Genomic DNA, 15794 nt, shown 5'->3' with positions numbered 1-15794 from the left:
TTAAAGCTTGTTCAATTTCCTTTCATTTGAAAAAAAACACTTTGAATTTCAAGTACGGTAGCTCAAGATATGATTCATGGAAGTTCACCAAAATCTCAGTTTTACCAAAAATTTACAAATTATCAATCTTCCCAATTTTCACAACTCAAACCAACCAAAACCACATTAACTCCATCCCACATCAAATCTTACCTTTTGCCATACCTCAATTCACCCCCTCTATCTTATGAGATCATCAATTCTCATTATCAAATACATGGTAATACACTCATATTTTCACAACACATAAATCAAATATCATTTCACCCTTACCAACAATCATTATAATTAATTTCAATCTCAATCTCCAATCATGCAACCAACATAAACATTGCAATTTATCAACATTCCAAATCATCAAATCATCATACATTATCATGCAATACTTCTATAAACATAGTCAAAGCTCATCAATTCATCATTCATCATATCTCAACAATTCTAACAACCAATTTAATTCAATCCTATCCTATGGGTCACTAGCCTAAGTGTCCAGAAATATTATATATTACACAGAGGAAACCGAAATCATACCTTGACCGATTCTCTATATGTATCAAAACTCGAATTGAGTGCAAAGCCAAGCCTCCAACCACAACCAAGTCACCAACAATCACCAACAACTCCAATATTTTCTAATAACCACAACTTCAAGCTATAATACACATAATTCATAACTGGTGTGCGAAATTGTGATCATTACATTCCTTGGTAACGGTGCTAAAAACTCAATACGTACGTTCGTGATCTTATATCTGTTTCACAACTTCGTACAACTAACCAGCAAGTGCACTGGGTCATCCAAGTAATAAACCTTACGTGAGTAAGGGTCGATCCCACAGAGATTGTCGGCTTGAAGCAAGCTATGGTCACCTTGTAAATCTCAGTCAGGCGGATTAAATGTATTAAGAGATTATAGTGGACGAAAATAAATAAAATATAAAATAGGATAGTGGTACTTATATAATTCATTGGTGAGAATTTCAGATAAGCGTATAGAGATGCTTTCGTTCCTCTGATCCCTGCTTTCCTGCTGTCTTCATCCAATCAATCCTACTCCTTTCTATGGCAAGCTGTATGTTAGGCATCACCATTGTCAATGGCTACTTCCCGTCCTCTCAGTGAAAATGGTCCAAGATGCTCTGTCACGGCACGGCTTTTCATCTGTCGGTTCTCGATCATACTGGAATAGGATTCATTGATCCTTTTGCGTCTGTCACTACGCCCAGCACTCGCGATTTTTTGAATAGAAAAATAGTAGTACTTTGCATTAATCTTTGAGGAACAGCAGGGCTCCACACCTTAATCTATGGTGTGTAGAAACTCTACCGTTGAAAATACATAAGTGATAAGGTCCAGGCATGGCCGAATGGCCAGCCCCCTAAACGTGATCAAAGTATCAAAAAGTAATCCAAAGATGAAACTAAAAGATGTAAATACAATAGTAAAAAGTCATATTTATACTAAACTAGTTACTAGGGTTTACAGAAATAAGTAAATGATGCAGAAATCCACTTCCGGAGCCTACTTGGTGTGTGCTTGGGCTGAAATTGAAGTTTACACGTGGAGAGGTCATTCTTGGAGTTGAACGCCGGTTTGTAACGTGTTTCTGGCGTTGAACTCCACTTTGCAACTTGTTTCTGGCGCTGAACGCCAGACTGCAACATGGAACTGGCGTTCAACGCCAGTTTGCGTCATCTAAACGGGGGCAAATTATAGACTATTATATATTGCTGGAAAGCCCTAGATGTCTACTTTCCAACGCAATTGGAAGCGCGCCATTTGTAGTTTTGTAGCTCCAGAAAATCCACTTTGAGTGCAGGGAGGTCAGAATCTATCAGCATCTACAGTCCTTCTTCAACCTCTGAATCTGATTTTTGCTCAGGTTCCTCAATTTCAGCCAGAAAATATCTGAAATCACAAAAAAATAGACAAACTTATAGTAAAGTCTAGAAATGTGAATTTTAATTAAAAACTAATAAAAATATAATGAAAACTAATTAAATCATACTAAAAACATACTAAAAACAATGCCAAAAAGCGTATAAATTATCCGCTCATCAATAACCAATCAACCTAGGGTTCAACTTAATTACAATTTCACAAGGGTTCAAGAATAACTCACCTTACCCCAACAGTTTTGGAAGCCAAAACCAATATCAATCAAGGGCTAGAGTGTACCTAAACACTCAAAAGCACAAAATTCCACTTAATCCAAAATCCAAAAACACAAATTTCTTAGGGTAAGAAACTGGGCAGGGGATTTCAAGAAACTTACTACAAGGCTTAGCTAGAAGTGACGGCACGCGAATTGGAGCACTGTAACTCGAGATATGATGGATTGAAGTTGTATGTGAATTGTAACTTGGGAAACCCTAACTCTCTTCTCACTTCAGCTGCTCCCCCTCTCTTGAATGTATTTAATGAGCTGAAGTGGGTGCCTTAAAGTGTTTATATATGTTGGGCTTGGGCCCAACTTGGGCCCGGTCCAACCCGTTAGCATTTTTAGCCCGTTTGACCTAACTTTGGGCCAAACCTTTATAATTACAACAATGCTAGGGAACCTAGAGGGTACCGGCCAAAAATCAGCCAAATGCTTTTTAATGGGTTGGACCTCGAAATTCATCTTAATAAAAATAAATTAATATATATATAGATGTTTCTTCTGTTAAGTATTAGAATGTTTTTTTTCATACTAAATGGATGTTCTTTTATATATTTTTCAAATTTTTTTGTATTGCAAATGTGAATATCTCTATTTCTTTAAGAATTTCATAGTTTTTTTTAATTCTATAAATGTAAAATATAACTGAATATTTCTTTTGTTAAGCATTAGGATGTTTTTTTCGTATTAAATGAATATTTTTTTTATATTTCTGTAATTGGTCATGAACAACTCGTGCTCCACCACTCCTTCCTTAAACAATTTCTAAAAGAGTTGCTGGAGAGGATAAATGCATGAGTGGATCCGTTCCCCCTACCTGTCGAGATAGACACAAGCGGTAGTCTCATTACTAATGCCACTGGCAGGTGATTGGTTTAGTTCTGGATCATCTACGCCTCTGGTCCTTTTCTACGCTATGATCTTTGATTCAAAAAAGCCCAAAAAAGTGTGATTTCATTGTTTTCTTCAAGGTCCATTGTTGTGACTGGAAGAATGGATTCTGAATCGGATGCCCTATCTTCTTTTCCCTTATTCTGAGTGAGGACATATCCTAATGTAATGGTAATGAACTAGACGACCTCGGAAGGAACCATTAGAGGAGAAGGGTAGTCGTAGATTAGGTGAGGAAGGTTACTGACCCAATATGAAGAAAAACGTATAAGATTCTGTGAGTACCTGTTGCTATATGAGATCTCTAAGGCATGCATACCAAATGTAGAGAAAGTTAGAAGAAAGTTAGAACTCTGATTTCTCGCGGTGAGGATGCGATGAGTTGGATTTTTCCGACGATGGGAATTGACTGCGCCGACGCTAATGGTGAGAGAGAGGGTCTGTGTGTGTGGTTGTTGGAGGTGGGTAGGTTAATGTGAGAGAGAAGATGAAGGTTTTTTATAGGCTTTAATTAGGTTTATTTAATCAGTTTTAAATTTTTTTAATTTTGAATTTAAAAAATTTAAAATTAATTATTAATAATTATAATCAATTGAGTTGTTCACTTTTTGGCTGGTTAGACACTTGGTTCCCTATACTTTTCCTTATAATTAACGCCCAGTTTTCCATTTGGAATATTTTTCTAAGGTTTTTGACTGTTTCTAATTTTTCTCACACAGTACCGGGTAGACATAAACCAGTTCAACTGGTTCGGCTGCCAGTTCATGGTTTTTCTTGATTTTGGAGAAAAATACATTTTCTGACTTAGAAAAATCTACTGAGTCCAAAAAATCATAATTAAATTCTCTAATAATATTCCAAAATTTTGAACCTAATCCGGGCAATTAAATTATTATTGTTTTACATTAATTAATCAGTTAATTAATTCGCGATTCTTACAATTTATGGTATCCTCACCTTACCCAAGCTTCGTATAAGCAAGAGTGAACATTTTTCTCATGCTAATTGGATCCTAAAACACCAAAGAGCAAAGAAATTTAATACTTTCACATAATTTTTGAAAATTGGGGGAAGGAGTGGCTGAGAACAATAAAGTGAGTTACCTATAAAATTGTTCCGATAGAAACGTAGAGCTCGACGCGGTGGTTGCGTGGCCACAAACGGTGCGGCGATCGAAGCTTGGACGGAGGAGTTACGGGGATTTGAATTTACCGTAAGGGTTTGGAAGTGTTTTTCGTTTCTCCTTTACCTTATTTTGTTTTAGCACTGAATCTGCTAAATTGGGGGAAGAAAAGAGACTTGGGTTCACTTATGTTCTGGGCCGGTTGGGCCTACAGACCCGGTTTGGGCCCGATTCAATCGGTTTGGCCCGTTCGGTCTAATCTTGGGCCGAATTCTTCGAAATTAGTGTCAAAATTCTCGTTTTGATGATCCTAATTTAATATAATATTCACATTTCTAATTTTTTTATTAAAAATTAATTTATTAACTAATTATTTACTAATTTAACGGGGTTTACAAAAGTCATGTAATTCAAAGATCATTGCATTCATATTTTTTAAAATTTCAAAAAAATAAAAACTTTTTGTATTATTATAATTAGTTGAATGGAAACATAATAACGACCACATCATAATTTTAATTAATAAAGTAAAATAATTTATCAATTTATATTAAATTATTAATTTTAGTTGCACTTAAAAGTGAATAACACTTTAAAAATAACTTAAAAAAATAAAAAATATTATGTGAATTAATATGTAAATAAAATATTATGTGAAGATAAATATAAATATTAGGATAGTTAATAAGTAAATTTCAAGAGTTGAAATAGTAAAAAGAACGAAGAAGAAAAAGTTAGATATTTATTGGGTTATTCCTCTTGAATATGAAAGAATTGAAAAAAATGTAAAGACAAAATTAGAACATAATTTGAATACTAAATTGATAGTTTTTGAAGAGAATCCTCGAATAAATAAATAAATAATATTAAAAATAATTAAATAAAAATTAAAGAGATGAAATACAAGTAAATAATCAAAAATTACTTTTTTAAAATTGAAGTTATTTATTCATAAGTATGTTATAAGTATGTTATGTCAGCGAGAAGAAATAGATTATTACCCTCAAACATATGTTGAAGTATAGACATAATAATAAAGTTGTAATTTGAATATGTAAAGAACCTTAAATAAAAATAATTTTATACATGAATAAAGAAGTAATATGATTTGTTATTTTAAATTTTAAAAATAACAAATTAAGTATTGATAGAAAAATCTCAAAATAATTCTAGTAAAACAATCAAATGTTATAATGTCTTGATTTACAACCTACATAAAATCAATCAATAATTATATTTTTAAAATAAATATAAATATATCTGCATGGTTTCACCTTATAAATATTGTGTTTTGGTTGTATTTAAAAAAAATGTAAAAGTAGGTTACAAAGAAAAAATGCGAGGAGAAGTCTACTTAGTTGAAATATTAGACTTAGTTACTCATTTAAGAAGTTTAAATTACATTTTTACAGTTTTTAACTGTTATTTATGCAAAAAAAATATATATTAGAAAAAACAAAACTTTGATTGAAATTACAACTTAATCCTTAATATTGAATTTTTTAGTTCAATTCCTTCTCTCTTTCTCCTCACTATATTTTCATTTTCAAACATTAGTGTCATAATCCTAGCTACCACAAAAATCAACTACATATAAAAATTTATAAATTTTTAAAGTTGAGACTGAATTGCAAGTCAGAGTACAGAACTTTATAAATTAAGACTATTTTTTTCCTTGTCTTCATCCCTTCTAAAGTATATTTTTTCTTAAAAATCATTTCATTCTTAATTTTCTATGTAAACCATATGAATAGGAGAGTTCGGTGTCCAATTTTCGCTTTACCATTATATCGCTATTAATAAAGAGTACCTGATATAACTTTTTATTTTGAAAAAGGTCAAAAAAAATAAATTACCAATTTCCTATTGCGGTTACTTTTTTATTCTACGTATAACTTCCAATCGCTTCGTCTTCTTTCTTATTCCATTCTCTTCTTTCAGATCTTTGTCTACTTTTATTAATTTTTTTTATCTTTTTGTATCTTTTTCTATTTATTAAATTAATTATGTATTACTTTTATTTTTTTTATCTCCAAAAAATTGTAAGAAAAAAATAACTCATCTATAACAATATATATAAAGAGAATACAGAGAGAATGGTGTCCAATTTTCGTATTCCCATTTTAACCTTATTAATAAATAGTGATTGATGTACCGGAATAAAATGTAATTATCATTAACTTTCCTTCATTCATATTGTAGTAACCTTTTTATTTTATGCACAACTTTCACTCATGGTGTCCTCTTCTTCGTTCCACTAAATATAGGTAGTACTCTCCTTTATCTTTCAGGTAATTCTATTAGCCTCATATTTACAAAATATAATTATCAAAGTCAGATCTTGTACTGTAATTAATACATAGGTATTAATTGTGTCAACACTTACATAATTTTTTTTGTCTTCTTCTATCTCTTGGCCTAACCATGGATACGAAACTTTCTCAATATTGGAAGAGAAAGTCTATGTTATTCAAAGTCGTCATAAAATTTTAAAGTATATTCCATTTGAATGGTATCAACAATTTGAGAGAATGAATTTAAACTTAAATAACTATTTCTTAACGAAGAGCATTAGGTATACATTTATTGATTTTTTTTAAAGAAAAAAATTTGTGTATTTATATGTCATCTTTTATTTTTGTTGTGGTGGACAGCAGTAGTACTCACATCATCATTTTAAAGTTCGTTTTATATTTATGTCAATTCATAAAGTATTTTAGAAAAATTATGTTTAAGTAAATTTTTTATCTTATAATTACTAAAAGTATTAATATTAATTTTAATTTTTTTAAATTTTAGAATAAATAAAAAGATGTAATTTTTTTTATAAATTAGATGATTCAAAAACTACTCATTATAAAAGAAATAAATTTTAATTCTTGATATGTTAAATAAAAGATAGTTTAATTAGATAAAAAAATTAATAACAAAATATAAGAACACATATTAGATAAAAAAAATATTAAGAACACATATTAGATAAAAAAAATTTCTTTCTACATCAAATTGATAAAATAAAAAAAAGTTTTTTTTACATCAAATTGATAAAAAAAAAAGACAGAACTATTTTTTACGTAAAAAGATAGGAATGAATTAAAAGGATAGAAGAATGATTGAAAATATAAATTAAATAAGTAAACTAAAAGAGAAGGAAAAATGTAAGTGAAAATTATGCGTGAAACCGAATGAAATTTGCAACGAAGGCAATGAAAGACGATGGAGGCGATGCAATTGAGCGTGTTGAAAAAAGGAGAAGGACGATAATAAGAGAAACACATAAAAGTGTGCATGAAGAACAAAATTGGTAGATTTTTCAAAAAAAAATAAAAAAAACTTTAATAGAATAATTATAGTGAAATTAAACTACTAAAACTAACATAGAATTAAACAAAACATGAAAATGGTAAAAAATGTGATGACATTGACGTTCACTTAGTCTATTTTTTTATTTATTAATAATTTACAGATATTCTGTATTTTTTTTGTTGGAAGATGTGTTATCATGGTTATAGGAGTAATAAAACTGTTTTTATTTTAGTGTGAAGTTATTAGATTTTTCAAAATAAATTTTATGACTATTTTGTCCTTATAATTTGCATTATGAAATAGTTTGTTAGAGGGTAAATGTAACACCCTAATTAGCCCAAGTTTTACCTCGCGTTGTAAAGCAAAGGTTAATCAGAGCTTACGACAGTTCTACGCTCATACACAATATATTTATAGAAAGAATGATATAAACTAGAAGCCCGATGAAGGATATAGCTCAAAAATAGGATTTCAAAGCGCAAAACGTACTAAAGAAGCGTCTAACTTAAAGCACAAGAAACAGATGTGATATAAACAAAGGTAATAGTATAATAGTGTAATACCATAAGGAACTAGCCACGACTCGCGAAGTTTAAGCCGGCTATCCATATACAGACCATACAGAAACATGACAGTTTAAAAATAGCTTATACAAGTTTTTCTCACATAATACAAGCCTCTAGGCAAAGACAAAATACAAAAGGAGAGATGTATAAACAACATAAACTAAAAGACTCCAAAAGAATCCAAGATCCTCCGCTTCTATCACCATCCAAAACAACTCACCGAGGTGGGTTGTGACCTGCATATGAAAAACACAACAGAAATATGGTATGAGAACCGGGAGTTCTCAGTATGGTAGCAGTACCCAGTGATGTAGGATATAAGACCCCGGGACGCCAAAGGCAATCCTAGCTCCATATCCATCACAATATTCAAACTTAAAGCATTCTAAAACAAATAAGCATAATCATATTGACCTTAACATAAATAAACCGGGTAATCTATCTTAGGGGATTTCTACTCTAACCAAACACTGCTGTCCCACAGCCTTCACCAACTGATCCTCCGTGCGATCCCATTGCCACCGCCTTCCGAACCTCCTTAATCCCAGTAGAAAACACAGATAATATACAATGCAAGTAACCCACAAGTAGAAGCATATAAGGCAAATAATTTAGATAGCAATTAGGCATGTTATTCAATTAGGCAAACCATTACAAGTAAGCAAAGCATACAAATAGATAGAAAATGCATATGATGATTGCCTGCCCTACTGGCTGTGATATCACATTGTCGGTTCAACTGCCAACCCGACACATCTCCATGGAGATGTTGCCCTTTGGATTCATGATGTGGGAACCGAGATATAGTGCTCGGATCACTATCCAGGGTTTTGCGCCTGTACGCTCTGATGATCTGAAGGGATGTGAGCGGGATCTATTGCCACCGACCTCACATCTAAGCGCAAGTGGGACGAACCATCGCCCTTACGCTGCCGCTGCTACCTCGACAGGCGGGATCCAACCTTGGCCCCTGCCAGGCGCATAGCATCTCATAATCTCAATGAAAAAGTGATACAGTGGTTTTCAAAAATATTTTTAGTACAAGATGGATCCATTACTTCATTCAGAGTTTTCGACTCTTTTCAACCACTGTTCATTCACATTTCAGTTCCTTGCTCTTGCATCTCATTCATCAACCATTCATCACACATCATCAAACCTTCCCCAGCACAACAGAAACCTAGTACTCTGTTCGCTAACTTTTTCCACATAATAGTGTCTAAAACCCTTAAACCATTTCCCATGTTTGAGTACCCAAAAATATGACCAAAAGTCTTAAAAAGTGTTATAGAAGCTTATAACCTCGTCGGGAAGGTGAAATAGTTGAAAACAAAGCAAAATTTAAGAAACAGGGCGTGTGCGTACGCACAACGCCAAGGAAATTTTTAAAAGTGTGCATACGCACAGGGGTGTGCGTACGCACAGGCGTCAAAACTCAAAATGGTTTGTTCACTCGCACAACCTGTGCCAGCGCCCCCAACAGACTGGCCTTCCCAACTTGTGCGTCCACACAGGTTGAAATTCTTCCTTAGATATGTGCGCGCACAAGCTGTGCTAGCGCTGCGAACAGAGTGCACTTTCCTACCTGTGCGTGCACACAGGTGTGTGTGCGACAGGTCAGAATTTTCGCAGGGTGTGCGCTCGCACATATCAGAAATCATGAAATTTTGCAACTTTGCAGAATTTCAGATTTTTAACACCAACGTTGAATGATCATAACTTCTTCCACAAAATTCCAAATTTTGTAAACTTTATATCAATTTAAAGAGTTTTCAAAGATCTTTAATTCTAAGCAAATTTCAACTAATTTTGAAAATTGAGGCAAAAGTTATGATCGGACAAAGTTCACCAAAATTCAACTTTTTTCCAAAATCACAATTTCCACAATTCCTTTATAAAACATAACCAAAACCAAACCAAACCATTCCAAACTCCACTTTCATCGAAATCAACCCTCTATGTCATACTATCCAAAAATTATCACATTTTACCTTCAGCTTTCCTCAACCACACATCAACATCAATATATCTCATATATCAAACTTCATTAACAATTTTCCAACTACATTACCAATCGATCAACACCAATATCATATTTATCAACATAATCCACTACTTTTAAGAACCGCAACTAATAAACCGGTTAATTAAGTAATTAATTGCCCAAATTAGACTTCAAAAGTTTGAGTGAGAATTTGAGGATTTAAAGGTGATTTTCGGACTCAGTAGGTCTTTCTGAGTTAGAAAATGTGCTTTTTGCGAAAAACCGTGAAAAACTGTGAACCAGTAGTTGTATGGACTATTATGTATTTCTGGAAAGCCCTGGATGTCTACTTTTCAACGCAATTGAGAGAGCGCTATTTGGACTCCTGTATCTCCAGAAAATCCACTTTGAATGCAGGGAGGTCAGAATCCAACAGCATCTGCAGTCCTTCTTCAACCTCTGAATCTGATTTTTGCTCAAGTCCCTCAATTTCAGCCAGAAATTACCTGAAATCACAGAAAAACATACAAACTCATAGTAAAGTCCAGAAATGTGAATTTTATTTAAAAACTAATAAAAATATACTAAAAATTAACTAAATCATACTGAAAACTATGTAAAAATAATGCCAAAAAGCGTATAAATTATCCGCTCATCACAACACCAAACTTAAATTGTTGCTTGTCCCCAAGCAACTGAAAATCAAATAGGATAAAAAGAATAGAATATACTATAAATTCCAAAATATCAATGAAACTTAGCTCCAATCAGATGAGCGGGACTAGTAGCTTTTTGCCCCTTGAATAGTTTTGGCATCTCACTTTATCCCTTTAAGTTCAGAATGATGGGCATCTATAGGAACTCAGAATTCAGATAGTGTTATTGATTCTCCTAGTTCAGTATGTTGATTCTTGAACACAGCTACTTTATAAGTCTTGGCCGTGGCCCTAAGCACTTTGTTTTCCAGTATTACCACCGGATACATAAATGCCACAGACACATAACTGGGTGAACCTTTTCAGATTGTGACTCAGCTTTGCTAAAGTCCCCAATTAGAGGTGTCCAGGGTTCTTAAGCACACTCTTTTTTTGCTTTGGACCTTGACTTTAACCGCTCAGTCTCAAGTTTTCACTTGACACCTTCACGCCACAAGCACATGGTTAGGGACAGCTTGGTTTAGCCGCTTAGGCTAGGATTTTATTCCTTTAGGCCCTCCTATCCACTGATGCTCAAAGCCTTGGGTCCTTTTTACCCTTGCCTTTTGGTTTTAAGGGTTATTGGCTTTTTGCTCTTGCCTTTTGGTTTAAAGAGCTTTTGGCTTTTTCTGCTTGCTTTTTCTTTTTCTTTCCCCCTTTTTTTCGCCATTTTTTTTCTTCTCTTTTTTTTCGCAAGCTTTTGTATTCACTGCTTTTTCTTGCTTCAAGAATCATTTTTATGATTTTTCAGATCATCAAATAACATTTCTCCTTTTTCCTTATTCTTCAAGAGCCAACATATTTAACATTCATAAACAACAATATCAAAAGATATATGCACTGTTCAAGCATTCATTCAGAAAACAAAAAGTATTGTCACCACATCAAAATAATTAAACTAGTTTCAAGGATGAATTCGAAACCATGTACTTCTTGTTCTTTTGTAATTAAAACATTTTTCATTTAAGAGAAGTGATGGATTCATAGGACATTCATAACTTTAAGGAATAGACACATAAATACTAATGATCATGTAATAAGACACAAACATAAACATAAAGCATAGTAAACAAAAAATAGGAAAATAAGAACAAGGAGATTAAGGAACGGGTCCACCTTAGTAAGGCTGGCGTCTTCCTCTTCTTGAAGAACCAATGGTGCTCTTGAGCTCCTCTATGTCTCTTGCTTGTCTTTGTTGCTCCTCCCTCATAGCTCTTTGATCTTCTCTAATCTCATGGAGGATGATGGAGTGCTCTTGGTGCTCCATCCTCAGTTGTCCCATGTTGGAGCTTAATTCTCCTAGGGAAGTGTTGATTTGCTCCCAGTAGTTTTGTGGAGGGAAGTGCATCCCCTGAGGCATCTCAGGGATTTCTTGGTGAGGGAATTCCTCATGCTTCTGTTGAGGTCCATGAGTGGGCTCTCTTGTTGTGCAGTCAAATGCTCTATGATGAGCGGATAATTTATACGCTTTTTGGCATTATTTTTACATAGTTTTCAGTATAATTTAGTTAGTTTTTAGTATATTTTTATTAGTTTTTAATTAAAATTTACATTTCTGGACTTTACTATGAGTTTGTGTGTTTTTCTATGATTTCAAGTAATTTCTGGCTGAAATTGAGGGACTTGAGCAAAAATCAGATTCAGAGGTTGAAGAAGGACTGCAGATGCTGTTGGATTCTGACCTCCCTGCACTCAAAGTGGATTTTCTGGAGCTACAGAACTTTAAATGGCGCGCTCTCAATTGCGTTGGAAAGTAGACATCCAGGGCTTTCCAGCAATATATAATAGCCCATACTTTGCCCGAGTTTAGATGACGCAAACTGGCATTCAACGCCAGTTCCATGCTGCATTCTAGAGTTAAACGCCAAAAACAGGTTGCAAAGTAGAGTTAAACGCCAGAAACAGGTTACAAACTGGCGTTCAACTCCAAGAGAAGCCTCTACACGTGTAAAGCTCAATGCTCAACCCAAACACACACCAAGTGGGCCCCAGAAGTGGATTTCTGCATCATTTACTCATTTCTGTAAACCCTAGTAGCTAGTTTAGTATAAATAGGACTTTTTACTATTGTATTTACATCTTTGGAACATCTTTACTTTTATCTTTAGATCATGTTTGGGGGCTGGCCTCTCGGCCATGCCTGGACCTTCATCACTTATGTATTTTCAACGGTAGAGTTTCTACACACCATAGATTAAGGTGTGGAGCTCTGATGTTCCTCATGAATTAATGCAAAGTACTATTGTTTTTCTATTCAATTCAAGCTTATTCATATTCTAAGATATCCATTCGCACCCAAGAACATGATGAATGTGATGATTATGTGACGCTCATCATCATTCTCACTTATGAACGCGTGCCTAACAAACACTTCCGTTTTACATGCAAACAAGCTAGAATGAGTATCTCTTAGATATCTAATACAGAGGACCGAGTCCGAGATATTAGAATCTTCATGGTATAAGTTAGAACCCATGGATGGCCATTCTTGAGGTCCGGAAAGTCTAAACCTTGTCTGTGGTATTCCGAGTAGGATCTGGGAAGGGATGGCTGTGACGATCTTAAAACTCGCGAGTGTGGGGCATAGTGACAGACGCAAAAGGATAGTAAATCGTATTCCAGTATGATCGAGAACCGACAGATGATTAGCCATGCAGTGACAGCGCATTGGACCATTTTCACAGAGAGGATGGGATGTAGCCATTGACAACGGTGATGCCCTACATAAAGCTTGCCATGGAAGGGAGTAGGAATGATTGGATGAAGACAGCAGGAAAGCGGAGGTTCAGAAGAACGAAAGCATCTTTATACACTTATCTGAAATTCTCACCAATGAATTACATAAGTATCTCTATCCCAGTTTATGTTTTATTTATCTTTTAATTATTAAAACTCTATAACCTTTTGAATTCGCCTGATTGAGATTTACAAGGTGACCATAGCTTGCTTCAAGCCGACAATCTCCGTGGGATCGACCCTTACTCACGTAAGGTTTATTACTTGGACGACCCAGTGCACTTGCTGGTTAGTTGTGCGAAGTTGTGATAAAGAGTTGAGATTACAATTGTGCGTACCAAGTTGTTGGCACCATTGATGATCACAATTTCGTGCACCAAGTTTTTAGCGCCGTTGCCGGGGATTTGTTCGAGTTTGGACAACTGACGGTTCCTCTTGTTGCTCAGATTAGGTAATTTTATTTTAATTTTAAGCTTTTATTTCTTATTTTCGAAAAATACGAAAAAATAATTAAATAAATAAATATTTCTTCTTTTTCGTTTTTCCAAAATAATTTTTGAAAAAATCAAAAATATTTTTGTGTTTCTTTTTTGAGTCTAGAGTCAAGTTTTAAGTTTAGTGTCAATTGCATCTTTTTTATTTTCTAAAAAAAAAATTATTTTCGAAAATTTCATGCATTGCATTCTTCATGATCTTCAAATTGTTCTTGGCCAGTCTTCTTGTTTGATCTTCATATTTTTTTGTTTTGTGTCTTTTCTTGTTTTTCATATGCATTCTTGAAACATTAATGTCTAAAGAATAAAAAATTTTTAAGTTTGGTGTCTTGCATGTTTTCTTTTCTTGAAAATTTCTCAAAAATAAGTTCTTGGTGTTCATCTTGACATTCAAAGTGTTCTTGCATGCATCACATGTTTTGATCCAAAATTTTCATGCATTGAGTCTTTTTGATGTTTTCTCTTTCATCATTAAAAATTCAAAAAATCAAAAAATATCTTTCCCTTTTTCACTCATAAATTTTTTAAAATTTGAGTTGACTTTTTCAAAACTTTTTAAAATTTAGTTGTTTCTTATGAGTCAAATAAATTTTTCATTTTAAAAACTCTATCTTTTTTTCAAATCTTTTTCAAAAAAATCAAATCTTTTTCATTTTTCTTTCATAATTTTCGAAAATTTTAAATTGATTTTCAAAAATCTTTTTCTTATTTCTATTTCATATTTTCGAATTTAATACTAACAATTAATGTGATTGATTCAAAAATATTAAGTTGTTACTTGCCTATTAAGAAGGGTTCATTCTTTAAATTTTAAAATCATATCTTTTAGTTTCTTGTTAGTCAAGTAATCAACTTTAATTTTCAAAATCAAATCTTTTTAAATTTCTTTTTCAAATCTTTTTCAAAATAAGTTTCAATCACATCTTTTTCAAATTCAATTTCAAAATATTTTCTAACTTCTTTTCTAACTTCTTATCTTTTCAAAATTAAATTTCAAATCATTTTCAATCAATCTTATCTTTTTGTTTGATTATTCTTATCTTTTTTCAAAACTACCTAACTAATTCTCTCTCTAATTTTCGAAAATCACCTTCCTCTTTTTCAAAATTCCTTTTTTTTAACTAATTGTTTTAATTTTTAATTTAATTTGATTTCAATTTTAATTTTCGAATTTTAACTTTAAATTTAAAATATTTTTATTTTATTTATTTAAATTTTCAAATTCTTCTCTTCCTCACCGCCTTCTATTTATTTATTCATCTACTAACACTTCTCCTCCACCCAAAAATTCAAACCCCATCCCCCTCTCTGTGTTCGAATTTTTCCTCTTCTCCTTCTTACATTCTTCTCTTCTTATACTTGCATAAGGAATCTCTATACTGTGACATAGAGGATTCCATATTTTCTTTTGTGTTCTCTTCTTTTTCATATGAGCAGAAACAAGGATAAGAACATTCTTGTTGAAGCCGATCCTGAACCTGAAAGGACTCTGAAGAGGAAGCTAAGGGAAGCTAAAGCTCAACTCTCTGGAGAAAATCTAACAGAAATTTTTGAAAAGGAAGGAGACATGGCCAAAAATAATAACAATGCAAGGAAGATGCTTGGTGACTTTACTGCACCAAATTCCAATTTACATTGAAGAAGCATCTCAATCCCTGCCATTGGAGCAAACACTTTTGAGCCTAAACCTCAATTAGTTTCTCTGATGCAACAGAACTGCAAGTTTCATGGACTTCCATCCGAAGATCCTTTTTAGTTCTTAACTAAATTCTTGCAGATCTGTGATACTGTTAAGA

At 33.1% G+C, this 15794-nt stretch overlaps 1 long non-coding RNA gene across 1 annotated transcript in view; it reads left to right on the top strand.

The window, feature by feature from the left end:
• LOC110269724 overlaps positions 1356-15794 on the top strand; it is a 26459-nt gene continuing 12020 nt past the window's right edge. Inside the window, exon 1 of the long non-coding RNA XR_002358488.1 lies at positions 1356-1435. This is a non-coding gene — a long non-coding RNA (uncharacterized LOC110269724). The remainder of the gene's footprint in view (positions 1436-15794) is intronic.

This window comes from Arachis ipaensis, chromosome B03 (assembly GCF_000816755.2).
Source record: "Arachis ipaensis cultivar K30076 chromosome B03, Araip1.1, whole genome shotgun sequence".
In the NCBI taxonomy this organism is placed as follows: Eukaryota; Viridiplantae; Streptophyta; class Magnoliopsida; order Fabales; family Fabaceae; genus Arachis; species Arachis ipaensis.
The sequence above is the reverse complement of the archived record's forward strand: the minus strand, read 5'-3'. Positions and strand labels throughout refer to the sequence as shown.